Source organism: Podarcis muralis, chromosome 8 (assembly GCF_964188315.1).
Source record: "Podarcis muralis chromosome 8, rPodMur119.hap1.1, whole genome shotgun sequence".
Classification (NCBI taxonomy): domain Eukaryota; kingdom Metazoa; phylum Chordata; class Lepidosauria; order Squamata; family Lacertidae; genus Podarcis; species Podarcis muralis.
In genome coordinates, this window is record NC_135662.1 from 30,275,719 (window position 1) to 30,298,547 (window position 22,829).

The 22,829-nt window shown below is 40.5% G+C and overlaps 1 long non-coding RNA gene across 1 annotated transcript in view; it reads right to left on the bottom strand.

Moving 5' to 3' along the window:
* Positions 1 to 449: 449 nt before the first annotated feature.
* LOC144328688 (uncharacterized) overlaps positions 450 to 22,829 on the bottom strand; it is a 35,637-nt gene continuing 13,257 nt past the window's right edge. The window contains exon 2 of the long non-coding RNA XR_013393886.1: positions 450 to 868. This is a non-coding gene — a long non-coding RNA (uncharacterized LOC144328688). The remainder of the gene's footprint in view (positions 869 to 22,829) is intronic.

A 22,829-nucleotide genomic window follows, 5' to 3' on the forward strand; every position in this document is an offset into this window, starting at 1 on the left:
TTTTAATTATTTGATATTCTGTACAGTTGTACCTTGGAAGTTCGACTTCCAAAACGTTTGCAAACCAAAGCATGGTTTCTGATTGGCTGCAGCCAATTGGAAGCCGCAGAAGCCCTGTTGGACATTCAGCTTCCAAAAATAGTTCGAAAACCAGAACACTCACTTCTGGGTTTCGATCGTCCGGGAGCCAAGGCGTTTGAGATCCAAGGTATGACTGTATTTTGATATTTTGTAAGCTGCTTTGAGAAGCTTTGTAGAAAGCGATGAACAAATATTAGCAACCACAACAACATCCATTTATGTAAGTATGGAGGTGTTTTTATCTTATGCTGGTCTACGACTGTAATAAAGATTTGGATTGGATTAGAACATCCATTGACACCCCTTCTAACATCTTCTTTTGAAACGGTGCAGTTATCATCTTAATACAATAGAAATTTATACTCCTATGTTTTATCAGTGTTAATTTTATTTAGTAAATGACTTTTACATTTAATTTTTATTCATCATTGTTGCAAAATTAAATTTAAACTGTGGTCACAGTCTAAGCATCCATGACATAAACTGACAGCAAACACCATTAAACTTGCAATATTTCTTCAGTTATCTTTATTTTTGCATGTTTTCCCCAAAGCAGATGATATATCTTTTCTCATTTCTTGAGTTAATTTATTCTTCCTTCTCTGAATTTAATAAGTCAACGTTGACGTTTCTATAATATTCAGGACTTTATTTGGCCGTATATCAATTGATGGTGCATTATAGTTCTTCAATATTGTGCCATGAGCAGTTTTGTAATAACTAATAAGTTAGAAATGGTTCTCTTTCCATCTTCTTTGTTTCTGAAATAATCCAGGGGTGGCCACTTCTGCATTGCCAAAAAAGAGGACAAAATAAAGATGAGGATCTTCAGAAAATGTTAGAATGCAAATTCATATGCATAGGTGCACATTTAAAAATTATTATCATAATTTAAAGAGAAATATAGCGAGGAACCATGCTATTATAATTGTTTCACTAGCAGCCTAGTACCTGGTGTTGCTCAGGAATTCTGAGAAACTAAAAAAAAACCTTCCGTTTTTAAATGTGTCCTCTGACATCTTGATTCAAAATAGCATCCCATTGTATCAAAACATAGACATGCTCCTTGATATCAGGAACTATCATGCAAAATTTGGTTACAATATCTTAAGAAGTATTGTATGCATAGAAAACAGATGGGCACACAATTACAAAATATATACTAGACAGGCTGAAAGTACATGGCATTGATCTGGAATTCTAAGAAACCAAAACACGTTGAGATTTATAAATGGATATAGTGTAACTTGTTAGTTTTACGACCTCCACCTCAGGGCCCTGACCCGACCTAGAGAACACCCGACCTAGATACGGACCATAATCAATTGAGACGATGGGCACCCAGTAGTATCCAAATATAGAACAAAACCCAGTCCTTGCTCTTAGGAATCATCGTGCCAAATTGGGCAACCATAACTTCAAAGGCATCCAAGTCAAAACAGTTTAGAACTGTCACAGCAAACTGGGCAAAGTCACATTTTGGTCCACAGTCTTGATTCAAAATGGCATCTGACATCCAAACATAAATGAAAACCAGCTCCTCCACCTCAGGAACTCTTACGCCAAATTGAGCAGTAGTATCTCATGAGGCATCCAATTGCATAGAGAACAGACGGGAGGACAGACAGAAAAACCACTTTCCTATATATATAGTAGATAAGCACACCAGAAATGTAGAAATCCCCACATTGGATATTAGAGTCAGTGCCAATATTCAACACAAAGAAACTGTTGTTGAAACTTAGGGGAATTCCAACAAGAACTTGTGATGAGATGTGGAGGTCTCATTGGGGAGGAACTTGAAAAAGCTGCATTGTACAAACAATTCTTTCCTCATGCTTCTTAAAACGTGGCATGTAGCTCCCAAAAGTGGGTTAAGCTACTCATCTTACAGATCCAGAAGTATTTTTTTTTAATGGAAGGCCCCAAATTGTTTGTTTGTTTGTTTCTTTGTTTGCTTAATTTGTATAGCGCCCTTCAACCAAAGATCACAGGCTATTTCACAACATAAAAATACAAAATGAGAACACTAGCTACATAATAAACAAGAACAAAAGCAAGCCAATAACCACCTTCCCACAAACCACAGAATGTAGAGAAATGTTTTCACTTGGAACCTTCAACCAGGATTAGTCCTCCCAAGTAAATATTACAGGACTACTGCCTAAACATTTCCAGTCATTTTCTCTGATATCCACGTGACAAAATGTGAAGCATCTTACCACAGTTGTCCTTATTTCAGATTTAGAGGTATGAACTCAGTGAATGCAAATATTGAAATTATTATGGCTAGTACTGTTGTTTTATTGCTCAGTTAGTGGGGGGCAGCTGAAGGGGACTTTAGAATAAGTGGAAGGAACCAAAACTTTGAATTTTCAAAAGTGGTATCAGAAAGTAGAGCTGGTCCAAAACATTTTGCTGCCTGTGGCAAAGGACAATTCCCATTCACCCAGAAGGGTAGAGAAGCTGACAAGAGTGGCTGTGGGATCTTACTTCAAGACTGGCATAAAAGTCTAAGAACAGCCCACTGGCTCAGGCAACCAAAGAGCATTATTGGCTGTTTATCACACCTGAGGGCAGCAGGCAAGCTTAAATGGACAAGGCAGCCCCCCTGCCCATCACACACAGTTTTGTCCTTCAGTTCCTCGCAGCTGTTACCCATCTGCTAGCATCTGACACTTCAGGTGACTGCACTACTCTGCCTAACGGTGGGGTCGGCCCTTTCAGAAAGTACATGAAAGCTATATTGAACCAAGTAAGCATTTAGTATTTGAATGTATTGGGGAACTTACTTGCAAAGTGTAGCCCTATTAAAAAAAAAAAAACTTCTTAGGCACAGCTGCCTAAAAATAAGAGTCTACTAAACCATTTGAGTTTAGGGTATATGTTGCTTAGCATACGTTTTGTGTTTGGTGGTCAAAATTTCAAAGCATTACCACTCCTCTCCTGACAGTGGGTGGCTTGTCTAACTTGTGTCAATGCTTATAGCAGCTTTCTTCTGCTTTTTGTTAAGCAACTCACCTAGAATAAACGAAGAGTCACTGAAATATAACTTTAGCTTGAGGGATACCATTACATAGGATTTTCATGCAGCATGAGACCATTTTGTTAAGATAAAAGTGCTGTCAATACACATGACTCACTTCTGCTACGCAAGCAAGCTATTTTGTTATTCTTCACATCCTTGAAGCAACCGATGCACAGAAAACAATTGTCCGCAACCTCAATAAGTAAGACAAACCTCCATGTCTGCTTTTCAAATGGTTGATTAAATTTCGTTATGTGCACCTACAAGACTACAATTTCAGATCATCACGGGGAACAAGTTATTTCAGGAATATATATATTCTGCATATATGAGAAGACCTCTGCAGTGAAGTGCATCTCACTCCAGCATAATATTATTTTCCAAAACCAGGCCTGCTTATTCATGCTATTATAAGCTAACTACCCTGTTTTCATTTTTGTGAAGTGCAGTATGGGACTATCTTAATAAATAAATAGTGTGTGTGTGTGTGGTATGTATTAGGGGCTGTGCCCCTGTTTGCTTCACTTGCCAACAGTTGCAACCTGTCTCCTCAAACCCCCAACCACTAGACCTCACCAATCCCTACTCCCCACACTGCCCCCTTTGCTCAAACAGCAAATGAACTGCAGCTTGACGACAGTCTTACATTATGTAGCAAGATATGCAAGTGTGTGTATAGATAAATCACAAATAAATCATAAATCACAAACACACCCTTTGATGCATATCAGAGCCCCCTGGATACTAGAACATTTTGCTTTAAGACCTTAATGTCTCTTTTTGTTGTTGTTAGTCAGTATATTAAATCTCCTACCAGAATCCAGAGCAAACCTGCCTAAAGTGCCGTTGTTGCTTTAAAAAGTGTGTGTGCAAAAGTGTGTGTGTGTAATCTCCTTGGGAATTTTTCTTAGAGCTAATGGTATTTCATAGAATCATAGAATTTCAAAGGACCACAAGAGACATCTAGTCCAACCCCAGCAATGCAGGGATCTTTTGTCCAGCCCTGAGATTAAGTGTCTCATCCTGTAGTAACTGAGCTATCCTTGGCCCATTATAGATTTCAGATGTCATGAGACATATCATGCCAAGCAAGCAATTTTAGTAAGGATTTGATCATATAATTGTTCTCAGTTCAGTTGATGGAATGTTTTTCTCCTCTGCAGAATTGCAAGTACACATGAAGAAAACTGATTATTATAATAATAATAAAATGCCAATGTGTCTGCTGTGATCTTTGTGAGAAAATCCTTACAGCTTATTTTGCACTTGCTGACAGTTTATGTTGTGATAGCCTAATACACTCACGAAGCTCACCTCATCTGCCAGATTCCCTGTTTACATCAATGAAAGTGTTATCCATTGTGTTATCTATTGAAGCTTATGTGAATAGATTTGATTTAAAAGGCTTGCATACCATTTACCTAAGAAACTGCTCCGACTACCATGTAATCCACCATATTCCACTTCATATTCCGAAAATGGACAATTATTCCAATTATGTCTGATTCTATCCGATTTGTTTCCATCAGCTGTGCAATAATTTTGTGCAAGTTATATAGAGGGAAGGACAGGAGACGAATGGGAGGGACAAAAGCTCGCTGGCAAAGTACATGCTTTGCATTCAGAAGGTCCCAGGTTCAGTCCCTATCATCTCAAACTAAAAAAAAGACTGTGGTGGTTTGAAAGACTGATGTCTCAGAGCAGGAGAAGTGGTACCAGTCAAAGTAAACATTGCTGGTTTCAGCGGCGTAGCATGGGTTGTCAGCACCCGGGGCAAGGCAAGTAATTTGCGCCCCTTACCCGTGGATTTGCGCCCCCTAACCTGTGGATTTGTGCCCCCTAACCCGTGGATTTGCCCTAACCCCAGATGTTGTGCCCGGTGCGGCCGGCACCCCCTGCACCCCCCACGCTACGCCACTGGCTGGTTTTGATGGACTGGCCTAGTTTGACTTCCAATAAGGCAGGTTCTTGTGTCACAGAATGTGAATGGACATCTGTTAGCGCTGCATTAGTGGGATAATATTTCAATGTGCACTTGCAATATGAACATGTACAACTATACAGGATTGAGGTTGAATTGAATACCTATGAGTTCATTCCTTAAAGCCTCTCAGAAGTATGTGATACACAGACTATATTATTCATCTGGCTGGAGTGTCCTGGCTAGAGTGTCCAAGCTGGTGCCCAATAGTTTATTTTTTACAATCTGCTTACATTCAGAATCTGAACATTATGGACACTACATCAGCACCATGGGGAATGATGATGGTCTGGGTATTATCACCAATTTTGTTGCAATTGCCTGAAGTAGGGATTGATAGCACCCTCATTGATGAGCTGAGGAAACTTGACTTGTCTTAATCTGCCTTGTAGGGCATCTTCAGAAGAAAAGGCGAAGGAGTAAACCCTACACAAATCCAGGGTGGAGTCCCTAAGACGGTTGGATGGCACCTTGTACACCTCTTTCTGGCAACTCCTGCAGCCAAGATGGTGCCAAATGTATTGCTCTGCTTTCCTTTGGACCACATCCGTGAGAGCGGGGGTCTTGCTCTCTGGGCAGCCCAGGAACTCCATACACACTGCCTAGGCTTGTGCCCTGGAGAAGCCACTTCGGTGCTGCTAACACAGCAAAAGCAATGCAGAAGACAGCAGTTACAAGTTACTGGTCTTTTCAGCCACAGCAGGCGCTGTGATTCTCCAGCAGTTTGACTTTATTCCCAGAGGCACACTCCATTGTCTTTCAAGGGAGACAGATGCCAACAACATAGTAATGCCAAGTGCAAACTTTGATATTTATCAAGGCATCGTTGGGTTAGTCTCTGTTATTGATTTCAGTTTCAGTTAAGGAAGCTCTTAATGTCCTGTTATTTGACTGGTTTTATAGGTTCATGCTTAAATGTGGAATTTGGGTGCTCCTTTTCTTATTGTAAGTCAGAGACCTTTGATGCAGAATGATGCCTATAAACCTACATCTAAAAAAAGATCACTTTTTTCAGACGCTATACTTCTCTCTCTGCGTGTGTGTGTGTGAGTGTGTTTGTACATTTTGCACCCCACACTAAGTTCTTGAACACCAGATAATATATAAACGAGAAGCAATCTGATTTGGAATGGAATGAAATGGAAAATTATCTTTTATTATTTCTTCATAACTGGGAGTTGGGCAAGAATTTATGTTATGAATTTATTGCTTATGATGAAATACAGGAGCATTCCATTTTAGTCATCCATTTTCACAATGTGCAGTAATGAGAGTTTATTATTTTGATCCAGAACTTACTTAATATTTCTAGTTTGCCCTATGGCTGCACACACTGATGCACAATTAGGGGCACTCAAGTCACACTGAAATCAATGAGGATTAGATAGGCTTGCTCAATATATTGTTATTGTTGTAAAGATTCATAATATTGATGTGACATACAATTATTTTAATCCCATTGTATTTATGGAATATGTAAATTGTAATTTTGCCTTGTTTACAGTAATGTAAAAATTTCATCCAGAAAATCCACTCGTGTACTGATAGCAACCTAAAAAAGTATACCTACATCATTGTAGGTATACTTTTCTAGGTTGCTATCAGTACACAAGTGGACTTTCTGGATGAAATTTTTACATTATTGTAAACAAGGCGAAGGAGTGATAGGTGGCGACTTAAATCTTGTACTTAATAACTATTTTGATAAAAGCAGAATTTGTCCGCTATCACAAAACATGTGCAAATCACCATCTTTTAAAACACCCTTCTACAAAATATTACATAAACATAATAACTTTGACACTTTGCACATAGCCAACCCAGAACTAAGAAGCTATACACATATGCCAGTAAGGTACACAAATTACCCCTGACTGGGTTATTTATTAATCACAGAAAGCCTTATCTTCCAGGTTTACAAGTCGGAGATTGATCTTCTTAATATCTTGGACCATGCCGCTGTAATCATAAAGAGTACACAAACCTAAACTTTTCTATCGGAAGTTAGACTACTGGATATTAAATAGTTATTTTTACTACAGAGAAACTCTTTAAAGATATTCCTAAAAACTATAATCATCAGCCACTTTTTTTTTTTTATTTTTTTGGTAAAGCTAATAAGCTCTGTTTTCCTTGTATGGATGTTTTGTTACTTGAAATTAAAAATCTGTTAAAAATACTATTACATATACTTCACATTAAAGTATACTTGTTGGCGCAAGCAACAAGCCATATATGATTTACAAACTGCAGTCTTTAGAACATTGTGATTTCTCCAGGTATTCAAGAGACAGTTTGGGCTCCCTCTGGTGGCGACTTTAGTTTGTGACAGTCTTTGTTTCACGGTCGCTATAGAGACTTGTTTCCTACTTGGTGAACAAGTAATAAATAGTCACCCCACCCCAAATGTATTGCATTCTAAATCCTATTAATCCTGATGGAATGCACTTTCACTGTTCTTAGCAGTTTGTGTAAAGCCATGTAAACTAAATGAAGGATGATTTTGATCCAAGAGTTAAGTCCCATTAATGTCATGTCTCCTACTGGAACCAATGATACTTAAAAGTTATTTGGCTGTACTGTGCCCACTCCTTTTTACAAAAATGCCTGGATAGATTTTATTTGCTCAGCTATTTAAAATATTTACATTCTCTCATTTTGTGCGAGACACTTCAGGGACTTAGCAAATATATTGGGGAGAAGGGGGTGTAAGTCATATAAAGCCATAAAAACAGACAAGCCAACAACAGAAAGCAATCCTATTCGAGCAGATCTCTGAAATAAAATACTTTTAAATTGCTGCTGGAAGCCTACTATCTAGGGAGCAGAACATACCTCCCCAGAACTTTGGCACCATGGTGAGGAAAACAAGATCCTGGGGAACCCTCAGACAATGGAGCAGAGCCTCTGAAACAGATCTTCATAAACACTCACAATGGTACCTCGGGTTATGTACTTAATTCGTTCCAGAGGGCCGTTCTTAACCTGAAACTGTTCTTAACCTGAAGCACCACTTTAGCTAATGGGGCCTCCCGCTGCTGCCACGCCGCCGCCGCGCGATTTCTGTTCTTATCCTGAAGCAAAGTTCTTAACCCGAGGTACTATTTCTGGGTTAGCGGAGTCTGTAACCTGAAGCATCTGTAACCTGAAGCGTCTGTAACCCGAGGTTCCACTGTACATTCATGCAAGAGAAGATGAGCTTGAAAGTATTAAACCAGGGGTCAGCAAACTTTTTCAGTGGGGGGCCGGTCCACTTTCCCTCAGACCTTGTGTGGGGCCAGACTATAGTTTGAAAAAAAATAATGAACGAATTCCTATGCCCCACAAATAACCCAGAGATGCATTTTAAATAAAAGGACACATTCTACTCATGTAAAAACACCAGGCAGGCCCCACATATAATACAGAGATGCATTTTAAATAAAAGGGCACATTCTACTCATGTAAAAACACGCTGATTCCCAGACCGTCCGCAGGCCGGATTGAGAAGGCAATTGGGCCGGATCCAGCCCCTGGGCCTTAGTTTGCCTACCCATGTATTAGACAGTGTCTGTTGAAACCTAAATAGCAGAGGGTGTATTGAATGAGGACCAAATTGCATGGGAATCTGCCTTATTCTGAGTCAGAGCATTATCCCAGATCTTGACTTATCCACTCTGATTGGCACAGCTTCCAGGAGTCTTTGCAAGCCCCACCTGGAAATACCCAGCATTGAATTTGGGAGCTTTTGCAGCGCTGCTATGCTACGTTCCTTCTATGATAAGTTGACTACCAGATCATGTATAGCACACCTTTCTAATAAACATATTTCTCTCTCCGCGTGTGTGAATCAGGACTAGCAATACAGCACAACAGAGGCCATCCCTTTCTGTTCACAACATGGGCGGGAGACAACTCAAGAGCTCCGCCAGTGGAAGCCAGCGGACTTTTGCTAGTGCAACAGGGCATTTCCCCCTGTGGCCCACAAACTGGATCTGCCAAGATCAGGAGAACCCTCAGAACACCACACGGCGAGAGGAGAGGGCAAATTGTTCCATTTGGGAAGCAGAAATGCTTATGCTGACCCAGTTTTGTGCTACATTGAATGCCTCCTTATGTTCCTGGCAAAAAAAATATATTCCCCTGGAGCTTGTTGTTCCCCCCACGAGGGAGGCCGTTATCGGCACTAATAGCAGCTTCTGTCACTCTGTAACTCTTGTTATGGTATGTACATGTGTTGTCACTGGTACAGTAGTGTTGGTAGAGAAGGAGGAACCCCTCCTTCCTGATTCTGATTCTGATTCATGATTCTGGTGTCGATTATCCACCAACTTCTGTATGGTCAAGAAAAGGAGGGGAAAAAACTAGACACGTCCTGCACATAGGCTTACAATGTATAAGACACAACACAAAAGAAAGCTGGGATAGAAGGGAAGAGAAAAGAGATGTAGTTGTAAATATTAATATAATTACCGTATCCTCTGAATTACAGCTCTGAGGGTGGGGATCTAATGTGGGGAGAGGTGGGGAGAAAGAGATGTCTCTAACACCACCTTATGATGACATGGCAGAGATAAGATTGAGTCATTTAATTAATATGTAATTTGGCCCTAAGATTTCTCCTGGTCAAGAGGGCTTTAGTGCTCTGCATGGGTCTAAGAAGCAGGATAAATTTGTGCAAAACGTTTTATGGAAGTTTATAATGTTTAATGCTGTATTGTGTTTTAATATTCAGTTGGGAGCCATATGTGTTGGGAACCCAGCCAGATGGGCAGGTTAATAATAATAATAATAATAATAATAATAATAATAATTTATTAGCATAATTTTCTCCTGATAGCAGAATTTATATTTTCTTATTCAAGAAATGGAACTAACTTTGTGAAGCTGTTGTTTCATGCACACAGTTCTGGTCTCTCTTTACAAAGGATGCTCCATGCTTGTGTTCCTTCTTAATGTTTCCCAATATTTCTCATGAGCTAGCCAAGGCATGGGATTCTAGCTATTTTATCTATTTGAAACATGAAAGTCAGTGTCGGAATATGTTGGCTTCAGACTGAGATTCAGGCCCTGATGACATAAATCATGGTTTCTCCTTCAACTGCCCATCTTTCAAATAAAGTTTGAATACATGGGCTATCTTGTTTTTTCAGCACATTTATGAATTTCCCGGTGGAAACCAGAGTGCTAGATATTCTCTGTGCTATGAAGACTTAATCAATAGCAAGCACGAAAAGCTTAAGTGAGCTCTATAGTGAGGGCCACTTACTGTTTTCCCGCCCTCATTCATGTGTTCCATGTCTGACTAATATGTAAGACTTGCAATGACCCCCAAGTAAAACAAAAGCTTATTTGTAAAGCTTGGTTGGAATACACAACCCACAGACATGTTTTTAATAAATTGAATTTGTGGTGAACTCTCCAGAACACTCACCTGCTAGACAAGACAGAACAACACACAAATGTAGCTTGAGCCTCCCAAACTCAGCTCAAAACAAATCCATAATAAGACACCTAAAAATGCTCACCAGTTTTTATATTTAACATGTTAGGTTCTCTGCAAATGACATGGGTTTCAGCCGTGCCCCATTTGGCTTATACCAAATGGACAGCATTTGAGGTGTTTGGTTTAGTTAATGCGTCAGATTTTTATTCATTTGTATCAGGAGACATTTCTGTAGGACACGGCACAGCTTTTGGATATTTAATTCAAGAACACTCTGGAGATTCTTTGAGAGGTGCTCATGTCTAAACACCCTGATAATTGGTTTCTAAAACTGAAACTTCTTGATATGATCACACACACACAAAAACCCACAAGGTCCTCTGCGCATGACTGACTTTGAAGTGCTCAGAAAATCTTGGTGATGATAACAATTCATCATTAAAAGACACTGAAATATACTTGGAGTCGAGAGTGGATTTCATGCTCTTTATTCAGCTCATAGTGGTGAGAAGGAATGGAAGTTCCCCCAGAATGTCTGCTTTATATACATTATTTACACAACGGGCCCCACGTGATTGGCTAATTCTGGGATTCTCCTGTAAGCCAATCAGGTTGTGGATTCACTACCACCTGGAGCTGGATTGGGTGGCTCCTGTGGACCAATCAGACTGCTGCATTCTGAATCCTATTGGTCTAGGACCAATCAGACTGCTGCATTCTGAATCCTATTGTTCTAGGACCAATCAGACTGCTGCATTCTGAATCCTATTGTTCTAGGACCAATCAGACTGCTGCATTTTGGATCCTATTCAACTCAGTACATAACAGACACAATCTGCACTTCTGGAGACCCTTCTTGATATACTCCAGCAAAACGAAATCATATCAAGGAGGCTTCCATATGAGTGTATAAAAGTGTATGAAAGATGTTCTTATTGAAACTTTATTTCAGGACTGATACTGTGTGCATGTGCGTGCGCGTACATGTTTATTATCTATCTCTATCTGTCATCCATCTAATTTATTTTTAAAAGTTAAGGAAACATCTGATGAAATAGTTTGAAACTTTGAATCACGTCACTTAAGGAAAACAGCCGCTTTGGTTTGGACTAAGAGTAGGTTTCTGAATCATCTCTGAAACAGCTGGTGAGAGTGTTCTTGTACACCCATGCCTGGGAAAGCAGTTTCTATAGGACATGCATGTCTGGAATGAATATTGAGGACATGAAGCAGACTGTTTATGCTGCTTAAGAAGAGCAGGCTAGAAAGCTGTAACTTTGGGATGTATATAGACACCTTGCTAGACTGGGACTGATTATGGGAAAGCATATTCCACTGGGTTTTGACTGATTTTATAACACACACACACAAAAATTAATAAAACAAATCTTCAAAACCTATTCATTGTTGACTGAATGAGATGGCTCATATAGGTAAGCTACCTTTATTTTACCTGTTTTTCCTTGGAATTTTCACCTGGAGTTTCAGACTATGTAGATTAATGGGTAGAAAAGGTATATAATTTGGTTGTTTCTCTCTCTCTCTCTCTCTCTCTCTCTCTCTCTCTCTCTCTCTCTCTCTCACACACACACACACACACACACACTGTTTTAGATTGTCACAGATTTCCCCTTATATAGTATGGCTATAGAATGAGATTTCTGCTAGTGGTTGGAAATAAACTTTAAGATGATGAATAATTTCATTTTATATATTGCATAACGAAAAGATCATGATATACACAGAAATTAGTTGGTTTCAGTGCTTTTTTTCTACAAAAAAAATGTTTAGGGGTACTCTCATTTTCCTACTGGTATTGAAATACTGCCCCTCAATGAGGCCAAACTTAGATTCACAAAATGTTTAGGGGTATGCATCCCCCCCAGAAAAAAGCACTGGTTGGTTTTACAATTATGGAAATACATGTCTCTTATGTTATTTGGTTTTCTTATTCATTCACCCATGCTTCTGTTTTTTGCTGATATTTTTAACATTGTGATAAATGTTTTCCAAATGACTCATAATTAGACATATTTGTATTGTTTGCTGATAAGTTAGTGTTGCGTGTGAGATAAGATGGAACCAAGTTGCGCCCTGTAGGCCAAGAGGTGGAAATGTTGTTCTTCAGGAATACCATCTGGACCTGGTCCTCCAGCAAGAACTGGAGCCACCATTGTTTTGTGCTTCCAACTCCCAACCCAAACAACAACTCTAGAAGAATGCCATGGTGAATAGTGTTGAATGTTACTAAGAGGGTCAGAGAAGCGACGCATAAACAGAGGAAGAATGAACACTCTGAACTTGATCCCCATTAGGAACGGGAGAGAAAATTAATTTAGTTCACATTTAAAGATGAACATACCTAATTCATACTTTCTGAAACAATACACGAACTGAAACCTCTTGAAATTTGCAGCTCTCTGAATTTTGCAAAGCAGCTCCAGCCAAATGAGTAAACAGAGATGTTTATATTAGGGTAAAGCGCACCTATAAATACATACTGTATATTAATGGCAATAACCTAAATAAATGCATTACATTTGGGGAAACGGCTTTGCAAAAATGTGTATATTAGGAGAAATTCACATGATGTCTTTGAAGATGGTTCAGAAACCTCAGCTGCTGCAGATGTCAGTGGCCACATTGCTCACCAGAGGATCGGAAGTCCAAGCCTATCACATCAACCCTGGCTTGACGGCACTGGCTACAATTCAAAGTCTTGTTTGTGACCCATAAAGCTTTCTGCAGCTCAGCACCTCAACGACAGCCTCTCCCCATATGAACCTACCCAGACCCTGCCATCGTAATCTGAGGCCCTTCTTTGTGTGCTCCCTACATGGAAGACTCAGGGGTTGACAACACGAGAATGCACTTTCTCTACGGTGGCTCCCTGTTTGTGCAATGCTCTTCCTAGGGAGGCCAACCTGGTGTCTTCATCACATATCTTGAAGTGCCAGGTGAAAACTTTCCTCTACAATCAGGCCTTTGGCCATTAACAATCCTTGGCTTTTAAAAGGGGTTTGTGTGTTTCTAATGTTTAATAGATTTTATCTTGCCTGTAGGTTTACACCATGGGTAGGCAAACTAAGGCCCGGGGGCCAGATCCGGCCCAATCACCTTCTATATCCAGCCCACAGACGGTTTGGGAATCAGCATGTTTTTACATGAGTAGCATGTGTCCTTTTATTTAAAATGCATCTCTGGGTTATTTGTGGGACCTGCCTGGTGTTTTTACATGAGTAAAATGTGTGCTTTTATTTGAAATGCATCTCTGGGTTATTTGTGGAGCATAGGAATTCGTTCATTTCCCCCCAAAAGATATAGTCTGGCACCCCACAAGGTCTGAGGCACAGTGGACCGCCCCCCTGCTGAAAAAGTTTGCTGACCCCTGGTTTACACACAAGCACCTAACTACAGCTAGAAATGCATTCCCCTCCAAGCACACCTGCGCAGGATCGACACACTCGCATCACTCAAACACATCAAATTGTACTCTTTATGCTGTGCAAGCACTCCCATAATTGCATCTCACATCCTCAATCAACAACCCACTCAAATGCCTGCACCCTGGGTCCTAGACAAACCTGGACAAATGCTAACACAGAACAGCTGTCAGCACCGTATTTGTCTATACCTTTGGCAGGTATTCTAGGGTGGCCTCTTCCTTGTCTATGTGGCTGACAGAACACTGACAGCTCTGAATGAGTAGTCTGGTAATTTGCCACCTGAACATCCCTCAGTTCACTTAATGACTCCAATGCTGGAAGCCTCATGAGCTTTGATTTTGCAAAGCAGTTTTCCTTTCTCGTTTCTTCTGAAAAAGAATTGCAGCTGAAAATTAAAAGGTAAAGATTTCGTATAATACATAGTCTGACTTTGTGACATTTAATTGCATAGCAGGGTGTTGGTTTAAATGTAGTGGAAAGTAAAATAACGACAATTGAATGATTTATTTAACAGGTAAATCTCCAGCTTCTGCTAAATTCATTGTGTGAGTTGAGGGGAGGCAGCGATGGGGACGTTATTCACTTCCACTGGCAGGTTTTTAATAGAATTCTCTCCCTTTCGATAGTGTAATTAAGTCTAGTGAGGTCTTAAATTAGACTTGGTAAATGCAGTATTTCCCCTTGAAAGAGCTACAGTTAAGGTTCATTTCTGCATGGAGCAAAACTGCTGAAGTTCCAGCAATTTCAGTGGGGCTAACAATGCAATCCTATCTATGCATGCCTACTGAGAAGTGAGCTCCATTTACTTCAGCGGGACTTACTCTCAAGGAAGGACAGGAGCCTAACTCAATATATAGGTTTGCAAGCAGCCTAAGTAAACAGCCTTTCTGAGAGAGGTAGGAGCAATGGGTGCTCAGGAGGAGGAATTGAACCTTGAACCGTTCCTGGAAATAGACTGGTAGCCAGTGGAACTACTGAAACAAGGGATATGGCTGTTGTCTAGGGAATTGAGGGGAAATAAGCCTTTTAGTCCACAGTCCACCAGTTATGGATTCTACTTCTCCTGTAGTAGCATAACCTGGCACTTCTACTGGGGGAAAACCAAATGCAAGAACAGTGCAGGAGAATAAGTCATTACTGAACCACAACTCCCACTGTCCCTGACAGGCGTGTCAACTCTATGGGGATGAGGGCACCTCGGCCCCTTCAATATTTGTTTTAAGGGGGCTGGGGCCCCTCAGTCTTCAGGTGGCTCTTAATAAATTTAACAAAACACACCTGTTTTATTCTACCAATCTACTTTATGTTTTAGTAAGAGACAGGCCCCATGCCTTCCTTCTGGTCATCTTCATCTATAGGGCTATAATCCTATACACACTTACCAAGTTCCATTGAACTCCATGGGGCTTGCTTTCATATATCACAGAGGAAGTTGTGTTATACAAGTCGGTCCATTGGTCCATCTGTCTACATTGCCAGGCAGTATCTCTCCTGGATTTCAGACAGGGGTCCTAATAGCTACAGGTGATGGAGACTGAACCTGAGATATTCTGTATGCAATAATCTGATCTATCATCGAGCTACACCAGACGAGAAGCATTTGTTGATTGCAAGTCTTGTGGCAGGTGCCTCTGTGTTTTGGATATGCTTTCAAACACATGTCATAGAAAAGATTCTATCAACTCATACAGATATACAAACCATCTATACCAGCAGTTCTCAACCTGTGGGTTCGCAGATGTTGTTGGACTACAACTCCCATCATCTCTGAGCTCTGGCCTTCCTAGCTAGGGGTGATGGGAGTTGTAGTTCAACAACATCTGCGGACCCACAGGTTGAGAAAGGCTGATCTATACTGTAGTGTGAGGTGCACAGCACACTAACATAATTTAGCCCAAACCAACCTGTAACTTAAGACATCCCAACTCTGGATTTCCCTCCCAAGAAATCATCAGTTGACCTCCTTTATGGTGGTAAACTCTTTTATTTATTTATTTATTTTAATTTTATAATAACAAAAACCCAAAATAAAAAGATCGCAATCAAAATCATACATCTTAATTGACTCCAACTCCCCCTCCTGGCTCCTTTATTGTATACTTATTTATACACGTCCACAAAGTCTTATGCTCTTAACTGCCCTTTTTAAAAACCGTATTCATGTTATTACGAGCCATCTTTAAAAGTTCAACTAATGTAAAAACCTATACACAAAGCTCACAGCGCTATGCTTAAAACATTTCCCTTATTTCCCAACAACAAAAAAGAAAAAAGAAAAAACTAATGTTCTTTTGGGTTTCAAATTGTCTAATATGTGCTTCAAAGTTCATTAGATTATTCTGCCAATCTTCTTTATCTTCTTTGGCGGTGGCTTCTTCCTTCTATAGGGATGGGCTGGTCTTGGCCTGGTGTCCACTCTCAGGTGCAGGAACAAAGTCTTTTGCATGGTAAATCCATTAAGCCCTGTACCTTTCAAAATCATAGCTTCTGGGGTTTTTTTTTTAAACAAGAGTCATTTTCAACATTGTCTTCAGATCTTTATATATCACTTCCCAGGCTTTTGGAATATATATATATAATTTTACATTGCCACCACACATGGTAGCCTCTCATACCTTTTACCTGCCTTTCCTGCTTCATCTCTGTCACCGTCAAAGCTTCCCAAATCCATGCACACATGGTATTGTTTTTATACTGAACCAAATCATAGGCCTCCCAAATCAATTCACACGAGGTGTAAATATTAATGCTGAAACAAATTAGCAAACCAGCAAAAGGTGAATTATTCGACTTGCTTTAGAATTTAAAAGAGAATTGTTTGATCAGATAAAAGAAATAAAGCAAAATGCTGTTAAGGCAGCCTCCAGAGTTTGGGAAAACACTAAATTACTTTCAGAGGCTGTGGAACAATTTAAAGAGGTGAATCCACAAACTACTGAGGTGGGAAAGGCTGAGATTCGAGGAAATTGCAAGGGAAAGTAAGGGTGGTCTATGACAAAAACGATTGCCGGATAGATGCAAGCTAGTTTGCTTTATTGTTCAGCTGGTTAGAATGAAGTTCCTACCCATAGTTTCCTACATCACTTTTTAGTTGGCAGAATCTCAAGAGTGATGTAATGGGGGGGGGGGGGAGAACATACAGATGGTTTAAAAATGAAGAGCTATGCTTAAAAAAAAGGACAACAAACAAACGAGGGAAACAGCTTTTGTTTAGAAGGTGAATCTTCTCGCTTAAAAAAAACCAACATCCTGTTGTGACATTATATTGACTCTCCGTGCATCATGGAGTTGCCATAAATGTAGCAGACTCTGTCAATGTTTGACAAAGTTGTCCGGCAGTTGTGAAAAACTCCCATGATTATTTCAGTCTCCCATTGAGAACTATCATGATCTTGGCAAGGTTCCACATGGCATCACTGGAGAAATGAATGGCAAATTTACACAACAGAGGAAACTGAAAGTGTCAGAGGATTAACTGTTGGGGTTAAAAACCTGAATGCTTGAATTTGTGCTCAGAGCTTGCTAATTTTCTTATCCATATAAATCAATCATACCTTTTCATTACCCATTCAGATAGTCCTTTTGGCAAGCTAATACACACATACCCCACTGAAATTTGTACACTGAAAGCATAAACATATATTCTGGGTAGCTACTGTATGTTCTCTGAAGGCCAATTAAAAGGTGAAGGAATGACAGAACTCATAGGCTGGGCTGTGAGGTGTGGTTATTTAAAAACAAATTAACTTTCATTTATGCATTAGAGTATTGTTCCTTTGAAGTCAACCCCATGTCCTTTTAACTGCTAGTTTTAAAAATGTCCCAGTTTTTAGCTTTGTTTTGTTTGCCAAGTGAAAAATGTAAATTCCATGGTAGGGATCAATAGGAAAGGGATTGAAAACAAAAGTGGCTGTGCCTTTATATAGTTTTATGGCGTGATGGCAATGGGAATATGGCATAGAGTTTTGCCCATCAAATCTCTAATGGTTTTACAGTGACATAACCATTTGGGGATATACTTTTGAGATTCCTTTTTTAAAATGTTCTGTTGTTGTTGTTGTTGTTGTTGTAACCTGGGTGCTTTTACTTATTTGTTTAATGCATCTATTGCCCACTCTGCACTAAAGATTTCAGGGCAGGTTGCAGAATAATTAATAAAACAGTAAATTACAGTGCTTTTCATGAGGGAGATGGTGCCATGCTGTTTTCATTGCGATTGTCTGTATAATAAATAGTAATAGTAATAGTAATAGTAATAATTTATTTGTACCCCGTCAATCTGGCTGGGTCTCCCCAGCCACTCTGGGCGGCTTCCAGGAAAAATTAAAAATACATTAAAATGTCACACATTAAAAACTTCCCTGAACAAGGCTGCCTTCAGATGTCTTCTAAATATCAGGTAGTTGTTTATCTCTTTGACATCTGATGGGAAGGTGTTCCACAGGGTGGGCTCCACTACCAAAAAGGCCCTCTGCTTTGTTCCCTGTAGCTTTGCTTCTTGCAGTGAGAGAACTGCCAGAAGGCCCTCAGAGCTGGACCTCTGTGTCTGGGCAGAACGATGGAGGTGGAGATGCTCCTTCAGGTATACTGGACTGAGGCCGTTTAGGGCTTTCAAGGTCAGCACCAACACTTTGAATTGTGCTTGGAAACGTACTGGGAGCCAATGTAGGTCTTTCAGGACTGGTGTTATATGGTCTCGGCGGTTGCCCCCAGTCACCAGTCTAGCTGCCGCATTCTGGATTAGTTGTAGTTTCCGGGTCACCTTCAAAGGTAGCTCCACGTATATTACGAAGGGTGCATGTGCTCATATAGGCACAGTGGGAGATGCTTGGCTTACTGTTTTATCTGCATATCCTTGGATCAGGGCTCTCCCTGCATGCACACCCAGAGGTGCTGAACGCAGAGCAACCCTCATTCTATAGCAAGAAGGGGGAACCTGTGGCATTGTTGAACTCCAATTCCTATCAGCCATGGCCAACATAGCCAATGAGCAGGGATGATGGGAGTTGTAGTCTGGCAATCTGGGGAGCAGCATGATCCCCATGCCTGTCTACACCAACCCTTGAGGAGCAAATCTGTGCATGGAAACCATTTTTTCGGTGTGGATCACCCTTATTGGACAGGCACCACAGCAAAGTTCAAGAAGTTTCCCCCTCCATCTGGCTGGGTCTAGCAAACAAAATTGTCTCTCTGATAAAAATGTGCATGAGGCGCATGCTTTGGCTAACTATTCCGCATAAGCCTTGCTCTCCAGCAGCTGATAGAAGGGTTAATGCCCATTTAGGTATGTTTGCTTTGTGATAAGTCCATGATGCCAGTTCCAGTAAATGCGAGCCATGTATTGTGACGCTGCCTGCTATTAAACAATGTTATATAAGCCGAGGCTTTTAAATGTTTAACTTCTCCGCTCCTATAATATTTTATTAACAGGCATATTCTCAGTGTTCAGACTTCTAGAAATGGAGTAAGAGCAAAACAACAAAAGCTCATTTTTGTGTGAGGAAGCAAGGGAAAAACAAACCCATTTTCTCCACAGGAGGGATTGAGAACCTGTGGCCCTCTAGATGTTGCTGGACTCCTACTACCCCTAACTATCGGCCACACCAGCTGTGATGAGGGGCATTGGCATCCAACATCTGGTGGTTCAAAGTTTCTCCAGCCCTGCATTGCAACATAGCAACCTAAGCTCAACGAAGCCTTTGGCCAATAATAAAATAGATCTGATTAATGCATAGCATTTAAATGATTGCTTAGGGTTTTATTTTATTTTAACAACATTCAACAAACTTCCCTGCCATCAAAAATTATGCATCATTATCATAGCTGTGAAGAGGTCAATGAGCTTGCCCTCCAACCCATATAACTATCTGCCTGGTATATGCCAATGCTCCAGGCCTCAGAAGGAAGCATCGATATTGGCAGGTGCCTGTGCTGTTTGTCCTGGGCACGTGTTGCTTAGAGTCAGCTCAGGAGATCCTTGCTCCTTCTTGTCTCCATCTTTCCTCCGTTCCCTACCTCCTTACTCATGGGTGGGATATCATTCATGAAGAACATAGTGCCTGCTCACAAGAAGGCCTGTAATATGTACTCTGATGTTCCTTGCTCTCTGAGGGGAATAAGGGTCTCCTGACAACTCTCAACACCCTTAACAAACTACACTTCCCAGGATTCTTTGGGGGGGAGCCAAGACTGTTAAGTGATATGATACAGCTCTAAATCTACAGCACAGATGGGGCCCAAGACTCATATCTGAGGCAATGGGATTTTTGTGTGTGTACAGTTGCTGTTATACTTGGCAAGTTGGACAGTCTCTGGGTTCTTACCCTCCAGAAGCAGGTGTTAAAATTCTGGCTGGATGACAGTCTTATCTTTTTGGCAGCAGCCCAGGCAGGGAGACCGCATATGATGTCTTTCTAACAAGGGTGTTTGCTTTTGATGTTATTTTCTCATATTTTTATCCCATTTTTCTATTGCATGCTTCTCTGTGTGGTCATTGAGCAGCCCTGTGTACTAAGGCAACACACAATGCACACCAAGCAACTATTGCATACCTCAGGCAAGATGCGTGTTCTGTACAGTGGTATCTCAGTTCTCAAATGCCTTGTACTCAAACAACTTGGAACCCAAATACTGCAAACCCGGAAGTAAGTGTTCCGGTTTGTGAACTTTTTTCGGAAGCTGAACATGATCTGCTTTGAGCGCCACACTTCTGTTTTGAGTGTTATGCTGTTTTTGCTATTTGCGTTTTTGTGGCTTTTTTCTTTTTGTGACTGTGTGGAACTCAGTTCAGCTACTGACTGATTGATTGTGTGTGTGACTGCAGTACATTGTTCGTTGCTTTCATTTTATGGATCAATGGTCTTGAGAGATAGTAAAATTTGTGTTAAATTGCTGTTTTAGGGGTTGTTTTTAAAAGTCTGGAACAGATTAATCCATTTTGCATTACTTTCTATGGGAAAGTGCGCCTTGGTTTTGGAATGGACTTCCGGAACGGATTAAGTTTGAGAAGCAAGGTATCACTGTAAAGGCAAAGGCTGAGGCACAGTGTGCTCCAACATAGAGCTCTGGTGCCAATTATAGAGGTGGCTGGAGAGACAACCAGACCAGAGCACAGCCCTGTCACCTAGCTGAGGGCTTGCCACCTCAGGCAGTAGCACCTAAGAAAACACTCTACTGCAGGACAATCAGGCTAATGGTGAGAACCAAGACAGCAGAATCAGGAACCTTAACAAAGGAAAACCAGCATTTCCATGGACATTTTCTAATACATGAGGGTTGGTGACCTGGTGACCCTGCAGGTGTTGTTGGAAGAAGAAGAAGAGGACTTTGGATTTGATAGCCCACTTTATCACTACCCTAAGGAGTCTCAAAGCGGCTAACGTTCTCTTTTCCCTTCCTCCCCCACAACAAACACTCAGTGAGGTGAGTGAGGCTGAGAGACTTCAAAGAAGTGTGACTAGTCCAAGGTCACCCAGCAGCTGCATGTGGAGGACCGGAGACGCGAACCTGGTTCACCAGATTACGAGGCTACCGCTCTTAACCACTACACCACAATGGCTCCCTAGTTGTTGGATCACAACTACCATCATACATTGACAATCCTGGCTGGGATGGATGGGAGATGGAGTCCAACAACAGGTTCCACATCCTTGCCATAGGCCTTTCTAAAAAACGTTTTCTTTTTTCTTGCACTTGTTAGAAGCAGGCAGCTCTAGGTATTTGGATTTTAGTAACCTAAAAGTGACAGCTGATATGGTGCTACTCTGACTGTCCTTAAAAGGTTGCCTTGGGATTGACATTGCTTCTGGACAAGCCATCTCCCCACCTGCTGTTCTGCCCAAGCCTTATAAGATTCTTACTCAAACAGTTATGCCCAGACCCTATCAGTAGCATAAGGAGGCTTAACAGGCCCAATGCAACCCATAAAAGAAGACAGAATTTAATGTTTCATGTTCAGTTCAGCCAACAAAGACACCAAGAATAAATGTTAATGAGCTTTATTAAAGAATATGAGGAATGTCAGGATACACCAAATTCAGGTTTAACAAAATATAATAAAGAAAAGAAATACCAAAAAAATTGTCTGCCGCTTTCCTGTCAAAGACACCTTTATTTTATTTATGCGCATTCAACAAAAAAATAGGAAATGTATATATAAACTGTTTTCATAAACAGTATTAGAAGCAGACTTGCTGGTTTTATTGAAAGCTGTTATGTGTACAATGAAAATTTATATATATATATATATATATCCCCATTTTAACTGTGTTCAGAGCAAGAATCCCTTGATCAGGAAGTCTCTGATGCACTTATTTCAGCATACCACCTTCACCGTAATTTATGTTAACTTGTGTTAATTTAAAAGAAATGCAAAACTGACCTAAATGGTAGAATACCAGCTGTTAGTCTCAGCATTTTACCAACAGGAAAAGGGAAACTTAAATCTTCAATTTAGGATTTTCACAGGGTACAACCAGACCTCAGTGGCTTCCCGGCATAAGATATAATATATTGTAACTAATTCATGGTCCCTAAAATAAAAAAGTACTCCGTAGTGTGGCCAACTGAGATGTGGAAGACTGAGCCAAGCCGTTCCGTGGGTAATCTCAGGAAAACTGAATGATCAGGGCAAAATATAGTTATTGAAGACAAAGGATTGAGGAATGGCAAGTGGAGAGGTTTCACCAATCTGCAACTTCTCTGCCAAGCCCTTACCAATCTAAGAGAGAATGGTTGGTTGGATCCAGGAGTAGTAAATGCTGATGAGAGCGAAGGTGGTTTTGATGTGGTTAAAAAAGCTGTTTGTATGAGTAAGAAAACACCCATTTTCATTCCAACCTGTATTTGCCACATTCAATGCTGCTTCTG